Source organism: Hemicordylus capensis, chromosome 2, assembly GCF_027244095.1.
Source record: "Hemicordylus capensis ecotype Gifberg chromosome 2, rHemCap1.1.pri, whole genome shotgun sequence".
Classification (NCBI taxonomy): domain Eukaryota; kingdom Metazoa; phylum Chordata; class Lepidosauria; order Squamata; family Cordylidae; genus Hemicordylus; species Hemicordylus capensis.
The window spans coordinates 344,151,049-344,168,542 of record NC_069658.1 but is presented as its reverse complement, the minus strand read 5'-3'; the positions used below and the strand labels follow the sequence as shown (position 1 = coordinate 344,168,542).

General features: G+C 42.4%; 1 protein-coding gene across 8 annotated transcripts in view; it reads right to left on the bottom strand.

The window, feature by feature from the left end:
* ADAMTS2 (ADAM metallopeptidase with thrombospondin type 1 motif 2) overlaps nucleotides 1-17,494 on the bottom strand; it is a 392,140-nt gene that overhangs the window by 164,196 nt on the left and 210,450 nt on the right. The gene's annotated exons all lie outside the window — the stretch shown is intronic.

Genomic DNA, 17,494 nt, shown 5'->3' with positions numbered 1-17,494 from the left:
CGAGATAGTTGATGTGATGGGAACGCTCCTCCCGAGTCCAATTCCCTGCAACCACAAGGTCCTTGAAATGTGCACCCCATCTGGTGTTTGATGTGTCGGTGGTAATCATGAGGGTGGGCAACTCCTTCCAAAAGGGAGTTCTTTGGGTGAGGTTGGATCGTACCGTCCACCAAGATACTGCCCTTTGTACCCTGCATGGGGCTGTGAGCATACTGCGCTGGGAGTGCACTTGGGATAGAATATGCATAGGAACAGGCTTGCAGTTTTCACAGGCGAAGATGGGCCTGGGGTAACCCAGCGGTAGTTGATGCCATCAAGCCTAGTATATGCTGTACAAACTTTGCCCTGTGCCTTCGATGTTTGCAAAAAGTATGGGCAGCGAATTGTATCGACTGGATCTTTTCTTGGGGCAGTGTCACCATTGCAGAGTTTCAGTCCAAAACAATGCCTAGAAATTGAATGTTCTGTGTTGGTGTCAACTTCGATCTTTTTCTGGTTTAGTTGTAGACCCAGGTGGTGCAAAAGATGCTGAGTGAGTTCCACATCTCCTGCAGGGCGAGTCCTTGAGGACAACACCAGCAACCAGTCGTTCACCCAGGGGGAAACCATGATGCCTTGCAATTGCAGGTGGGCCACCACCACTGCCATGCACTTTGTAAACACACATGGGACGGAGGCCAGTCCAAAAGAAAGAATGGTACATTGGTATGAATGGAAGCCTATATGAAACCTCAGGTATTTGCAGTGGTGAGGTACGATGGATATATGAAAGTAGGCATCCTGTAAGTTGATGGATGCGAACCATGTGCCATTGAACAGAAGACGTAAAATGGCTGGAATAGTCACCATATGAAAACTTGTGTAAGTTACAAAGAGGTTCACACTCCTCAAATCGAGAATTGGCCTCAAGCCTCTGTCCCATTTGGGAATGGTGAAGTACCTTGAGTAGAAACCTCTCTTTTCGTTCCTTTGAACACATTGGATAGCTCCTTTGTGAAGGAGGGAGTCTAATTCTGTCAATAGATGGGAGGATGGAGGCATGGTGCAGATACTCGAAAAGGGGGGTAAAGTTTCAAATTCTATTTTGTACCCATTCTTGGTGATGGCCAGAACCCAGGCATCTGAAGTAATCGGCCGCCAAGCCCCGTAATAGAATGACGGGGTCACCTAATGGTAGCGTCATTGACGTTTGTGGTAAGGGGTCTTTGCCTTGAGACTAGCCTGTGGTCTGTTACCCGGCCCTGAGGCTGGGGTTCTCCATTGCTGGAATCACTGTTGGTGACAAAAAGAATCCCCAGAGTGGAAGGTAGACTGTCTGGATTGGGTATAGTGTAGCCACTGTCTGCTCTTCATAATGTTAGAAGTGGATGCGGGAGGCTGAGATAAGCCCATTGATCAAGCTGTGGTACGTAACCTTTGAACTCTCTTGAGGGTGTCATCTGTTCAAACGGTAAGTCTTCAATATGCCCCCTGGCCTCTTGTGACAATGAAGAGGACTTTAGCCAAGTGTGTCTCTGTAGGGCAACTGCAGATGCCACAGTGCAGGAACTAGAGTCGGCACTGTGTCTAAAGGAATGGAATTGCTGTTTTGCTACATGGAGGCCTTCATTGAGAAAGACCAGTGCAGCATCCCTCTGATCCTGTTGCAGATAGTGGAGGAAAGGCGACAATTTTTGCAGGAGAAAATGCTAGTATCTTGCCCAGCACGCCTGATGGTTAGCCACCCATACAAGGAGGCCTGACGTGGAATATATTTTCTTTCCCCAAAAGCCCAGCTTCTTTCCCTCTCTATCCATTGGAGCATATAACACGCGATGTCTATTACGCGTTTGGGCGGACTCCACCACCACCGAGTTTGGTACTGGGTGTTTTATCAGGAAGGCTGTGTCCGGAGGCTGAACCCGATACATATTTTCCAGCCTCTTCGAGGTTGCAGAGACTGAAGCAGGAAACCACTGAGGGTGGTGCAAGCAGTATCGGTGGCCTGGGGGGTACATCAGGCATGGATTGCATGGCTTCCTCAGCTGATTTGTCTCCCATAGAGGGGAGAGCGTATGGAGCAGTTGGTGTTCCTCCCTTACAAGGGAGAGAAATTAGAGCTCGTAGCGGTAGCTCCGGAGTCCCCGCTGCCAAAGAGCTCATCAGGAGGACTCTCTCCCAGAGAGAGGCGTGAAGTCGGGCAGCCCGATTACAACAGGCTTGCCTAGTAAAACCCTTACAGACCGAGCAAAGGTCAGTAGGGTGTGACTCTCCCCAGTAAGTTAAGCACAACAAATGTCCGTCGGAGGAGGGCTGCTTGGAGGAGCACAGGGAGCAATTTTTGAAAATAATTCTTGTGACCATAGGCGGCCACAAAAGGGGAGGGTTCCTGATCAAAATAAAAACACAAAATGCAATAGATGAAGCAACAAGGGGACAACAAGACAGAAAAAAACCCAACAAAAAACAATCAGAAACGTAATTATATATACGTATATTGTAGGCAAAGCTAGAGAAGACAACCAGAGGTACAGAAGCTATGGCGGTCAAAGAGAGACTGAATGAGTGTGGAACATTTGCTGATAGGTGGAGCTGGTTTTCCCACTCTTTTTTCCTAATAATTTAATTGTAAACCGCCCTGAGCCATTTTGGAAGGGTGGTATATCTATCAATCAATCAATCAATCAATCAATCAATCAATCAATCAAATAAATAAGGTAAAGCTTTGGAAGTTTCCAGAAGGGGGCTCTGTGCAGGCACAAAACCCATGTGTGATACACGGAGACCAGGGGCATAACTACCATTAGGCAAGAGGAGGCAGTCGTCTTGGGGCTCCACTGCCTTGAGGGGCCGCCCAGAGGCACATCACATGATTCCCCACCCACCCATGTTGCACCCCCTATGAATTATGTTGAGTCTCTTGGAGATTGGCAGGAGCAGAGAGTAAAAAAACTAGATTCAATGTGAACTAGATATTCACTGTATTCATAATGGGGATGTGAGTGTGAGTGCACGATATATTGTGAAGTGTGTTTGTGTGTGTGTATCAGCGAGGGGCCCATTTTAAAATCTTGTCTCTGGGCACCCTCCAACCTTGCTACGCCCCTGACAGAGACCATGAAGAAGAATAACCAAATACAAGGACCTTCAGATTAAAACAGAGCAGCTCTGGAAAAAGAAAACAATAGTGGTGCCAATAGTTGCTGGTGCCCTTGGTGCAGTACCAAAATAACATGTGCACCATCTCAACACCTTGGGCCTCAATAAAATTACAACACATCCATTACAGAAGGCCACAGTACTTGGGACAACATGAATACTACAACAATATCTTGAATTCTCCTTTAGTTATCCTAGACCCTTGGAAAGGGCCCAATAATTAAAGTACCATATCCAGTCAATAACATCTGGTAGACTGTGTGTAAATAGCATCATCATCATCATCATCATCATCATCATCATCATCATCATCCACACATATGGGGGTGTTATCTGATGTATTCATACCTGCCAACAGGTATGTGTTGATCCTGTGATCCCTGGACTTGCACAGGGATCCTGTGCAACACGGTCCTGTGATCCCTGGACTTGCACAGCAACGAATGGAATTGTCAGGCTTTCGTCTCCTGACCTCAGTGCAGTGGCACCGTCACTTTTTATTCTTTTACATTGGTGGTCATGTGGGGAATACAGCATACCTGCCAGCATGTCCCTCTTTTCCCATTCACTTGAATAGGAACATAGGGATCACAGGATTGGTCCACTCATGTTTTTCATTTTGTGTTCAACATTAAACAGTTTACTGTACTCCAAGGTCAGATGCAGAAAGCTATGTCTATCACTCTCAGATTTACTATTTCTAACCCAATTATAATCAGTAACTGCAGGATCAGGATCTTGGAATACATATGTCTAGAGAGTGATTATCTATGTGTTACTTAACATTTTATTATTCATCTTCCCTAGAAAAGACTGATCGCCTGCTGCTTTTAAAATATGGAACAATCTTAGTCAACATTCTTAATATAGACAGAACCATATAACAGTTCCTAAGCAGTACATACTGTATATGCATACTTACAGCCCAAAAGTTATGTAATTACTGTATCAACCATGAGCCAGCATAAAAGCAAAATAGTCCTTTCCCACTCATATCAACCATTATGGTTCATCCACATGGGAGGGACAAACAAATCTATTTCCCTTTTCTGGAATTCTGTGGCAGGTTAAAACAGTTTTGAAAGTTGCAGTAAGAAGCCCAGGCACTTTCCCTTACATATGAGAAGGGGGTCACAAAGAGGACAAAGAAAACCCAAGCAAATTCTCAGTGGTTGGAGAGAATAGGCTATATGGAGAACTTGCCTTCCACTGAGAGCTTTAGAGTTGATTTCTCTTTCTGTCTCTTCGAAATTGTCTTTTCACCCTAAGAACGCCTTGGACCTATATGACTGTCATCAGAGGATTAGGGTGCACTTGAACTAAAACTCTGTAACCTATATTCAGACTGTTTAAAGAATAGATCATATCAATATTCATAGACACCAGTATACCTCCTCTCCTCTACATAGGAACATAGGAAGCTGCCAGATACTGAGTCAAACTATTGGTCTAGCTAGCTCAGTATTGTCTTCACAGACTGGTAGCGGCTTCTCCAAGGTTGCAGGCAGGAATCTCTCTCATCAGCCCTATCTTGGAGAAGCCAGGGAGGGAACTTGAAACCTTCTGCTCTTCCCAGAGCAGCTCCATCTCCTAAGGGGAATATCTTACAGTGCTCACACATGTAGTCTCCCATTCATATACAACCAGGGCAGACCCTGCTTAGCTAAGGGGACAAGTCATGCTTGCTGCCACAAGGCTAGCACTCCAAAGAATTAGGTGTGTACTTCTAACCATATTTTCATTTCTTGATCACATATGGATTTTGTTTTTCAATGGAATATTAAATTTCAGCAAAACTGCCAAGGGGGACCACAATCTAACACTTAGGTGGCTTAAAACCTCCGAAATCAATGAGTGTAAGTACACTTAAATTCACAAGGGATTCTGTACTATGTTTGGTCTGAAATACAGAATCCTTTGATTTGTATTTATGATCAAAAGTGGCAACACTAGCAAGTGATCAGATGTCATATGGGTCAGGTACTTAATACAGTTCTGCCTCAAAAGAAGGAGGTGCAATCTTCCAGTGGCCTTTAACACTCTGGCCAGTGACACAGTCCCTGGGCAACTGATTGCTAATTGTCATATGCTGGAAATTTTATATAGGTGTCTTCCCTCATAGATTTGATATGGTTGCTTCCCATGCCAGCACTGATGACACCCAAGGTGGGGTGATGCAGGTGTGGGAAAGGACTACTCCATTCCCCTGCCCCATGTGGCTCCTTCCCATGGCAGTACTGCATTCCCTGGGAGCAGCATGGCTGGCATGGGAAGGCAATAGATGGAGAAAAAGGAGAAGCACCAAATACAGTTGCAAATAAAGAGACAAAAGTCCCATGGTGCTGTAAACTTATTTATTTGAGCCCAACACATTTCGGCCAAAGTCTTCTTCAGGGGCAAATTAGCACACATAACATGAAAAATGTTAAAATATACCATCATAAAACTCTTTGGCCGAAATGTGTTGGGCTCAAATAAATATGTTTACAGCACGGAGAGATATTTGTCTCTTCATTTGCAACTGGCATGGAAAGGCAGCCACATTATTTGCCTCACGTTGTAACCTCAGCACTCTGGTAACCTATGGGGAGAGGCAGAGAGGATTTTATTGTGCCTTAATATCAAATCTGGTAACAATGAAGTTGGATCTACTTGCTCTAATTTTCTCAGATTTAACTATTCTCACAAATCTAAATCTATTATTATTATACATCAAATATTTTCCAACCTTTGCCAGAGACAAACACTTGAGTCCTAGATGTGATCAAGATAAAGAACAGGCTTATGCATCACAATTGGATAACTGGCAAAATTTTCCACTGCGACTGAATGGAGCCAAAAGGGGTTAACATGGACATTTCAAAAAAAGGATACATGGAAGGATGTACCTAACCAGCGTTCCCTCTAACAAGGATTCCCAGATGTTGCTGACTTCAGCTCCCATAATCCCCAGCCAAAGGCCATTGCAGCTGGGGATACTGGGAGCAGTAGTAAACAAAATCTGGGAATCCCTGTTAGAGGGAACACTGTTCCTCCTGACAGTGGCTCATTAGGATTGGGAACTGCATATAAGAGCATTTCAGACTGGTGGAGATGAGTTTCCTAGAACTGCATCAAGATGATGACTGCCTCAGAATTACTGAGTGGATACAGCAATCAAGCAGGAAAGACCAAACTTCCATCAAGTCTTGCCATACCAGTGGAAAAACACAGACACGACCTTCCCTCTGTTAAGCGGCAGCTGTTGAATTATTAACCATTACATAACCACAGGAAAGGAAGCTTTATTAAGCACTGACCAAACTCCAGATTGCCTGCAAAGTGCTATTAAAAACTGCTAGGTATCTTTGCTGGATCCAGTTATTGAAAGCCAAGTCATTAGTTGAAGGTGAAGGGCACTGAAGAGACTTTTCATCATCATAGGGAGATGCAGTTCAATGCATTGTCGGAATACTGTTTGGATATTTTTATACAGCTGCTTTCTATATGTTTTACTAAGAAACAACATATTGCAATATAATGCTTGAGGCAGGCTTTTTTCTTATTTTCACTATAACAGAACTGCAATTGATTTTTAAAAACTAGAATTGTGTAGCCCAGCAGAATAACTTTTTGCTTCAGACATTCTAAAGGGTTGGAAAGCACAAGAATTAATGCTCCCTCCTCCAATTTTGCCTTCAAAGGAAACTAGAATATATCCTATGTTGAGAGATGTGTGAAATTTCTTCTTAAATGTTACTGAAGAAACAAGAGAACTGTACATGTCTGATTAAGCAAGTGGAAGTATGAGCTGCTATCTCTTGGGTTTCCTAGGGAAGAAGTGTTCCGATAGGGAGATACGTCCCCTCATATAAGGATGCTTAGGGACTGATAGGCTAGGATTGGTAAAATACCAGAATGGCTCCATATGAGAGCAATTTGTCCTCTGGAGCAATCAAATTCTATATCTAGTATTGAGCAAATCAATACTAGATATAGCAGCTTCTTTAAGAATAAGTTGCTGTCACCTATAGGGTACATGGGAATCTGCCTTATAGTGAGTCAGACCATTGGTCCATCTAACTCAGTATTGTCTACACAGACTGGCAGTGGCTCCTCCAAGGTTACAGGCAGGAGTCTCTCCCAGCTCTGTCTGGAGATGCCAAGGAAGAAACTTAGAACCTTCTGCATGCAAGCATGCAGCTGCTCTTCCCCAAGTGGCCCATCCCCCTTTTAACCTTTAAGTTCCACAGAGCTGCTTTTTTTTCTATTTTTTTTTTCTTTTTTGGTATAAACATGGCTGCAGAAAAGACAATGGGTTATATTTATATGTAGGTTCTTCCAGATATGAAATGGAAATGGAAAATAAGTCAATTCAACCATGTCCTTTAAGGAACCAACCATGTTCCGTTTCTTGCTCAAGGCACACATCATTGTTATGCTAGGCATTGATCTTCCAACTGCTGTACTTGAACTTCATAAAAGTTTCAGTTTGGCATAGCTGAAGGTTTTAATTCAACACATACACTGGGGAAGGAGCCAAATACTTCCTTTGCATGCAGGAAGTCTCAAATTCAATCCTTGATATCTCCTGTTGAAAGGAACTCAGGTGTATGAAAGACCTCTCCCAAGCTGCTACCAGTCAGAGTTAATAACAGTGGGAGGCTCTATACATGACTGGTGTGTAGGCTGGGAGAGGTTTGGTGGGGAGAGCAGGTCCAGCCCACGCTCCCTGCACATGAGCAGAAGTCGAGCCCTGTCATAGAGCCAGTTGGGGCTGCAGGGATCAGGGGCCACCTGGCCGCTGGAAGTCCCAGGATGCCCCGTGTGAGTGTGTGGAGCATTCTGGGGAGATCCCCGAGGCCAGGAGGCTTGCTGTTGCCTCCCAGGTGGGGGTCTACTTGTGAGTCACCGTGGCGCGGAGCTGCACCATGGCGACTCACGATCAACTAAATGGGGTTAGCAGAGTGCTCGCTCTGCTAACCTCGTTTAAGGGGGAACAATTAAGTGGGCTAACCGCCAGGAGCCATGAGGCTCCCAGCAGTTCACACATGCGAGGGAAACTGAGCTGGGCTCCCTTAGCCCAGTTGCCTTCACGCATGTGAATAGCCTCTGGGTCTACACAGACTTGAAATGAGAGCCAGCATGGTGTAGTGGTTAGAGTGCTGGACTAGGACCGGGGAGACCCGAGTTCAAATCCCCATTCAGCCATGAGACTTGCTGGGTGACTCTGGGCCAGTCACTTCTCTCTCAGCCTAACCTACTTCACAGGGTTGTTGTGAGGAGAAACCTAAGTATGCAGTATACCACTCTGGGCTCCTTGGAGGAAGAGCGGGATATAAAAATGTAAAATAAATAAAATAAATAAATAAAACAAATAAGGCAGCAATATACATTCACTGGCTGTCATCCTGACTAAATTACTTAATGGTAATCTTATTGAAAGTCCAGAGTTTGAAGTAACTATTAGTAGTAGTATTAAGTTAGTCTGGATGTCAGCCACTGTTATCAATTATATCATGACAAGGATATATAACTGCTACTCTCCTAGCAGACAGACTTATTTTGTCACCTTGGGTATCACATAATTACACAGGAAAATAGGAAGTTACCTTTTACTGAGTCAGACCATTAGTCCATCTAATTCAGTATTGTTTACACAGACTGGCAGCAGCTTCCCCAAAGTTACAGGCAGGAGCTATGCTAGTTGTTTAAGTATTAAAACATAATGATATGAAGTGTAGATTATGTGAGGGAAATTGCCTTAATGTAATTTACAAATCAATAAACCCAGGAAATTAGAAAACATATCACAGTGTGGAAAGATGTTAAGATAAAAGTACATTACAGTTCCCAAAGGTGACATTTCTTTGGTGCACCACCATCTTTTACTCATTAACTTTATAGACATGAGGCAAAATTCCAATCTATCTAGCTCTTAAAGCAACAAAAATATGAGCCTGAAGGAATAAACACTGAAAAATGCTTTCCATCCAATGTTCAACTGTTTTCATTGGATGATATCTATTATTTTGCAATTGTTTTCATTTGCAGTCTTCATGGAGAGGAACTGTGAGTCAAATATATCCATTTTTACTCAAGCGAAACTTCAGCTGAAGCGTTGCCCAATTAAGGTCTGCAAATTTTAGTCAGAATACTGTAAGCCACAACTCACAGGCCACATTATGACACAAAACATTAAATCATTTGTTCAGTTGCATGCATTACATTATTGGAAACATAACTTGATCAAAATTTTGTTACAAAAATGGCCAAGTATCAAGATATTTCCACAAATTCAATTAGCACTGTTCTTCAACCAGTAACAAGAATTAATGCTTCCTCAATTCAATGAGGAAGAATTAACTCACTGAGGAAGAAGCACTTATGAGGGTTCCAGTATCTTAATCATACTCCACTGCACAAGTACACTTTCTATACTTCACTTGCTTGATGATTTTAACATACGTTCAACCATTCCCAACTTTCCAAACTCTTCATAAGACAATTTTCTGTCAGTTACCATGGCTAATATGTTCCCTGACCTCTGAGTCTGACCCAACAATCAAGACTTTATAATAGTTATTCTTTAAGATGTTCCTTAATCATGGCAAAGACACATGCATATATTTGTAACTGCTGATCCCACTAATAGATCTGAAAATGTACCAGTGGTCCAGTTTAGACATCACATTCCTCACCCAACAAAATGCGATGTGTGGGACTGCGAACAAGTGACAAACTCCAGAGGTCCAATTGCACAAAGTGCAGGATTGCAGCCAATGTAAAAAGAACTAGTGAAAAGATGCACGAGCAGCATAAATCACAGAACAACACGAAAGCAAGAGGGAAAGCAACAAGGCCCTCCTGATTCTATCACAATTGCATCCTGCCAATTTGCCTGCTATGAAGTACCCCTGTCAATACATTTAGTACACACTTCTATAAAACTAGTTTCTCCAGAATCAATTAAAATACTAGAATGGTGCTTTTCCACATCAAGGTAAATATGAATGCAGGAAAGAGTTACTCCAGAAGAGTACGGTTAGCAAACTTCAGATGTGGCATGCTTTCCCCATTTTATGTTTTCACATGATCAGAATGTGCAATCAAGTATCTATAGTCACCCTGTTCAGACAAGGCGACTAAGGGGAGACATGATTGAGGTGTATAAAATTATGCATGGAGTAGAAAGAGTGGATAGAGAGAAATTTTTCTCCCTCTCCCACAACACTAGAACGAGGGTCTTCCCATGAAACAGAATGCTAGGAAATTTAGGAACAACAAAAGGAACTATTTTTTCACACAGAGCATAATAAATCTATGTAATTCCCTGCCACAGGATGTGGTGATGGCCACTAGCTTGGATCACTTTAAAAGAGACTGGGACAGATTCATGGAGAACAGGTCTATCAATCAATGGCTACTAGCCTTGGGGCTACAGGCCACCTCCAGCCTCTTGTCTTCAGAGACAAGATGACTCTAAATACCAGTTGCCCTCACCTCTTGCCTGTGGGTTTCTGAGACCAAACTGCTGGCACTTAGAATCAAAAAGGTCACAAAGCAGGTTTTGAAATGACGCCTGAGGGATTGCCACCAGGAACTGGATGGTATTTGGTTCAGCAAGCAAAATCCTCTATGGTGCGAGGGTGCAAATGTCCTCCACAGAATCATTATGGGTGGACTGAAAAGAAATGTGTTACTAGGGACGTGCTATCGCTGTCCAAAATTCTGAGAGTGACCTGAAGTTAGAGAAGCACATAGGAGAGGCATCAGAGAAAGACAGAGATGTAATAATGGGTGACTTCAATTAACCTCACATAGACTGGGCAAATCCATATTCAGGTATTTTATTTATTTATTTATTTATTTATTTATCAAATTTGTATGCCACTCCAAACTTCTGTTTCTGGACAGCTCACAACAACATAAAAAGTTAAAACACAAAAATAAAAAACCTTACAACAATTTAAAACCACAATTAAATTAAAAATCTTGGATGAAAAGGTAAGGATTTTTTAAAACTTGTCAGAGATGGGGAGACTCTCATCTCTTTGGGGAGTGAATTCCAGTATCTCGGGCAGCAACAGAGAAGGCCCATCCCCAAACAGCCACCAGCCAGACCTTTCCGGATGATCTCAATGGGCAATGGGATTCATGGCAAAGAAGACGTTCTCTTAAATATTGACAGAGAGGCCAAATTTCTAGACATGATAAATGACTGTGCCTTAGAATAGTTGGTCACAGAACCAACCAGAGAGAAGGTGACCTTGGACTTAATTCTGAGGGTTGCCCAGGACCTGGTGCGAGATACAAATATGAAAATGATGAATATTTATACACCATTTTTCAACAAAAGCCCCCAAAGTGGTTTATACAGAAATAAATAAATAAATGAAATTGCTCCCTGTCCCCAAATGGCTCACAATCTTAAAAAACAAAACGTAAGATAGACACAAGCAACACCACTGGAGGGATGCTGTGCTGGGGGTGGATAGGGCCAGTTGCTCTCCCGCTGCTAAATAAAGAGAATCACCGCCTAGAGATGTACATATCAGGCAGTATAGAAATATGACAGACAGACAGACAGACAGACAGACAGACAGACAGATAGATAGATAGATAGATAGATAGATAGATAGATAGATAGATAGATAGATATTACGACCTAGCTTTGGAAATAAAGCATGTTTGGAAACTCAAGACAATTCATATTGGGAAATACAGAATCTCATATTTGATTAAGTGCAAGATTACTACTAATTACCAAGAAGAAAATTTACACAGATTTTCATAATCCAGACTCTCAAACAGCTCATATTAAGAATACGAAATGTCAGGTGGCAGTTGTGGCCAGGAGTGCCTTTGGACAGGTTCCGCTTGTGTGCCAGTGGTAACCATTCTTGAGAAAGCAGATCTGGCTACCATAAGAACATAAGAGCAGCCCTGCTGGATCAGGCCCAAGGCCCATCTAGTCCAGCATCCTGTTTCATACAGTGGCCCACCAGATGCCGCCAGAAGCTACAGGCAGGAGTTGAGGGCATGCCCTCTCTCCTGCCATTACTCCCCTGCAACTGGTACTCAGAAGCATCCTGCCTTTGAGGCTGGAGGTGGCATATAGCCCTCTGACCAGTAGCCATTTATAGACCTCTCCTCCATGAAGTTATCCAAACCCCTCTTAAAGCCATCCAGGTTGTTGGCTGTCAACACATCTTGTGGCAGAGAATTCCACAAGTTGATTATGTGTTGTGTGAAAAATACTTCCATTTCATGGTTCTAAATTACCTGGCAATCAATTTCATGGGATGACCCCTGGTTCTAGTGTTATGTGAGAGGGAGAAGAATTTCTCTCTATCCACTTTCTCCACACCATGCATGAATTTATAGCTCTCTAACATGTCTCCACACAGTCATCTTTTTTCTAAACTAAATAGCCGCAGGCGTTGTAGCCTTGCCTCCTAAGAAAGGTGCTCTAGGCCCCTGATCATCTTGGTTGCCCTCTTCTGCACCTTTTCCAGTTCTACAATGTCCTTTTTTAGATGTGGTGACCAGAATTGTACGCAGTACTCTAGGTATGGCCACACCATAGTTTTGTATAAGGACATTAAAATATTAGCACTTTTATTTTCAATCCCCTTCCTAATGATCCCTAGCATGGAATTGGCCTTTTTCACAACTGCCACACATTGAGTCAACACTTCCAACGAGCTGTCCACCACGATTCCAAGATCCCTCTCCTGCTCCGTCACCGACAGCTCGGATCTCATCAGCGTATACTTGAAGTTGGGGTTTTTCGTCCCAATGTGTATCACTTGACACTTGCTAACATTGAACAGCATTTGCCACTTGGTCGCCCACTCCCCCAGTTCCTTTTGGATCTCCCCACAATCCATTTTGGACTTTACAACCCAAAAGAGTTTGGTATCATCTGCAAATTTGGCCACCTCTCTGCTTACCCCTGCTTCTAGATAATTTATGAATAAATTAAAAAGCACTGGTCCCAGTACAGATCTCTGAAGGAATCCTCTTCTTACTTCCCTCCGTTGTGAAAACTCTCCATTTATACCTACCCTCTGTTTCCTCTCCTTCAACCAGTTAGCAATCCACACATGTACTTGTCTCCTTATCCCATGACTGCTAAGTTTCCTCATGAGTCTTTGATGAGGAACTTTGTCAAAAGCTTTTTGGAAGTCCAGGTATACTATGTCAACTGGATCACCTTGATCCACACACTTGTTGACACTCTCAAAGAACTCCAAAAGTTTGGTCAGGCAAGATTTACCTATGCAGAAGCCATGCTGGTTCTCTCCCAGCAGGGCCTGTTCTTCTAGGTCCTTTACAATTTTATCCTTGACAATGCTTTCCAACAATTTGCCTGGAACAGACGTTAAGCTAACCAGCGTGTAATTTCCCAGATTGCCCCTGGATCCCTTTTTGAATATTGGTGTTACATTTGCTACTCTCGAGTCCTCTGGTACAGAGCCCGATTGCACGGATAAATTATGTATTTTAGCAAGGAGGTCAGCAATTTCACATTTGAGATCTTTGAGGACTCTTTGATGGATGCCATCCAGCCCTGGCAGTTTGCTAGTATTCAGTTTTTCCAGACAGTTTAGAACATCATCTCTTGTCACTTCTATCTGACTCAGTTCTTTAGTCTCCATCTCCAAAAAGCCTGTTTCAGGAACAGGTATCTGCTCAGTATCCTCTGCCGTGAAGACAGAAGCAAAGAACTCATTTACCATGACCCATACCTTAGTCATATCATGTTTGAATTACTGCAACATGCTCTGCATGAGGCTTCCCTTGAAAGGTTTTGGAAAATTCAGTTAGTGCACAGTACTGTAGCCAATTTAGTAACAAGGGCCACTCAGGTAATTCATATCACCCCATACTGCGATGGCCCCCAATTTATTTCCAGATTCAAGTAAAGGTGCTGGTTTTGACCTTTAAAACCTAAATGACTTGGGTCCTAGAAATCTGAGGGACTTCCTGAACCCAAGTGAATCGACCTGCCTTACAAGATCTGAGGAGATTCTGCACCTCGTGCCAATGATAGCTGAAGCCCAGTTGTTGTTCATATGGGACAAAAGCTTCTCAGTTGTTGCCCCAAGGTTGTGGAACTCCCTCCCTGTGGACCCCACTCCCTCACCTCCCTCATGCCCTTTTGTAGACAGGTGAAGGCCATTCTCTTTATCCATGCATTTGGTCAATGAGAGGACATGGATGGTCTTTCTCAATTATAAGTGCTTGTAGTGTTTTTACCGTGGCTGCATATTTGTTTTTAGCTTGTATTTGATTGGATTTTAATTAGGAACACAGGAAGCTGCCTTATACAGAGTCAGTCCAATGGTCCATCTAGCTCAGTATTGTCCCTACTGACTGTCAGGGGCTTCTCCAAGTGTCCAAGCAAGAACATTTCCCAGTCCTACCTGGAGCTGCCAGGAATAGGACCTGGGACTTTCTGCATGCATCCCCATCTCCTTGTTTTGATTTTTTTTGCTAATGTATAGTTGTTGGAAGCTGCCTATGTGACAAAAGGAAGACTAAATATACAATAAACAAAATAAAATAAAAGAACAAGGCAAAAAAAATTTTTTCCTGGCAGCAAAAGTTGCCTAACCACCTGGATTATCCATATTTACTCAGAAGTATGACCCACTGTGTTCAATGGGGCTTGGACTGCCTCGATGTCTGGAAAGGGTGTTTACTGTGAATAGCAGAATGGCTCCCTCATCCCCCAAGCCGCACATACTTTAGAACAAGTCTCATTTTTTAAACGGATATAAGGATATTGGACTGAAGTATTCATTTGCATATTACTGTCACAGTGCCCTCAGGTCAGACTCCTTGTTAGTTTCCAGAAGAATTCATAAGGCAGAGTATTTTATGTTAGTATATTTATATCTATGTGGCCAGCTTTGGGAACTTTTGTTCAAGAGTGGCATATAAATATTTGTTGCATTTGTCGTATTCGTACAGTATTTACTGAAGGAAAGCAGATCTTTCAAGGGCTGCTTTGGAAAGGGAAAACTTTTCATCTGGTTCTCCTGCATCTCCCAACCCCTTAGTAACCTTACTTTTCAATGTGCTAAAAGGGGAGAAAATGTATATGCATATTAGTAAAAGCTATTCATTTTTAGATTTTTCATTATACAGTACCTTTGAGTTCCGTTTTCTTTTAATTTATGTTTCCATCAGTTCCTGCTGACATTCATGATTTAACTGGACAGAATTTTGCTGATCTGCTGAGCCATCCATTTAAAGCAATAGACTGGATACATTAGCCTGGCATCAGTTACTGTGTTGTAGTTAGCATATACCACAGCATAATGATTTATTATTCAGCCTTTCGAGAGAGGAACATACTCCCCCCACACACACCCCACCAGAAAGAACAGACAGTCAGAGACAGATTTATGCCACCAGTTTTCCATTAATATAACCCCAGGGTTATTCCTTTGAAGCAGATGGCTTTATTGCATTTCTAAATTATCAATAAAGATGTTCCAGATTTACCAATAAGAATAAAAAATTCCTCGTAATGCCACTAATTAGGATCAATTAGTGCAAGTCTAGGGATTTCCAGCTCTTAAACATTGCTACAATGTTGATACTTTTATAATATACAGTTTACCTGCTTTAAATCTAGAAAGTATGGCCACTAGAGATGTACAAATCTATTCGAGTTGAATTGATTCAAACTTGAATCATGATTATTTGAGTGATTTGAACTTGAATCGAATCACCCCTAAAATAAAGGGCCTGATCTGTGTTTGAAATGAATCAACCCCTATTCAAGCTCAAATATATTTGAGTGATTCGAGTGGCGAGCATCATTTTGGAGGGATGTTTTTTCCCTTGCTGATTTGTTTACTGACTGCTAAATCACCCAAATTGATTTGAGTTGATTCATTGAAACAGCTGACAAATTGATTTGAGTATTTTACTATTCAATCCAAACTCAAATAAAATCGCAAAATACCATTCGTGCACATCTCTAATGACCACTTACCACATACATCATGAAAAGAAACCTAAAATTCATCAAGACAACAAGCATTTTACCAACAAGAGTAAGGATAACACTCACAGGCTTAGAAGTATCACACATATTTCAATATTACTTTATCCTTGTACTACAACACCACACACACACACACACACACACACACACAAACTGTCATAATAAAAATCATTCTACCGAAGCAGAGCACTGCATGGACTCTGTTCAGACACAGATTTATTCAGCTGAACAGAGAGCTGCCAAACACTCAGTCTTCAAGAAAAGAAAAGAAAAGAAAAGAAAAGAAAAGAAAAGAAATCCACCTTAAAGAAACAGGTCTCTTTTTTGCCCCAGATCACTGCCCTTTGGTTTCTCTTAGACTATATAAAAGGCAAGCTAAATAGAAGATGACAGTTGATAGGAGAGGTCAATAACAATGGTCACACAATACTTGAAGGTTGGGGGCAATTAAAATAATAGAGAAAATAACATCCATCTCAGCTGATAAGCACAAGCAGCATTCACAGCCACATAAGAAGTGGGGTGGGAAGACATCAGTCTAGCCCATGTTTAAAATCCATTAACATAGGTGACACTTGGGGCCAAACTATATACTAGGTGGAGAGCTCCATGACTGTATCTCCTAACGTATTTTCCCTAACATTTTGTCCAGTTTGCATTGAGACAGCTGTTGGAAGTTAAGGACTTTGCGCTGTCTCTTGTCTCAGACAGTGAGGGACAGACTAGTGAGTCAGAGGGCTAGAGGGTCAAGATATTGGTCATCCCTCCTCTACTGCTCTGACACTATCCCTTTGGAATGTAGATTGCTAATCTCAGGGACTTCCTTCCTTCCAGCAACTCACTTCCTCTCTCTCTTCTCTTCCTGTCCCTTCTACCTTGCAACATGCAAGCAAGCTCCTCTCCCTGCACCATGTGTCCAGAGAAGATGCAGAATCCATCTGCATCCAGCTAGCTAGCTAGATTAGAGATCCTAACTCCTCACTTTCCTATCTAGAATGGAGTTCCTTAATAAATGCCTTATATATTGATTTGAAACTATGAATTGGCTCCAAATTACTTTACTCTCAACATACATGCATGCCTAAGTAAATTCCGCTGTGTTGTGCCTCTGTGCACTCTGCTATAATGAAAAAGGGTTTCTCTCACCAAAGAGAATTCCCAACAGCAGCATGAGTAAACCGCATTGTAAACCACCCTGAGCCATTTTGGAAGGGCAGTATACAAATAAAATCAAATAAATAAATAAATAAATAAATAAATGAAAAAAATGAGGGGAGGAAGTTCCCCCTTTGGGGGGAACTGCACGTTTCTGGCTTTGAGGCATGGAGTGCCCCCCCCCCCGTTTACCTG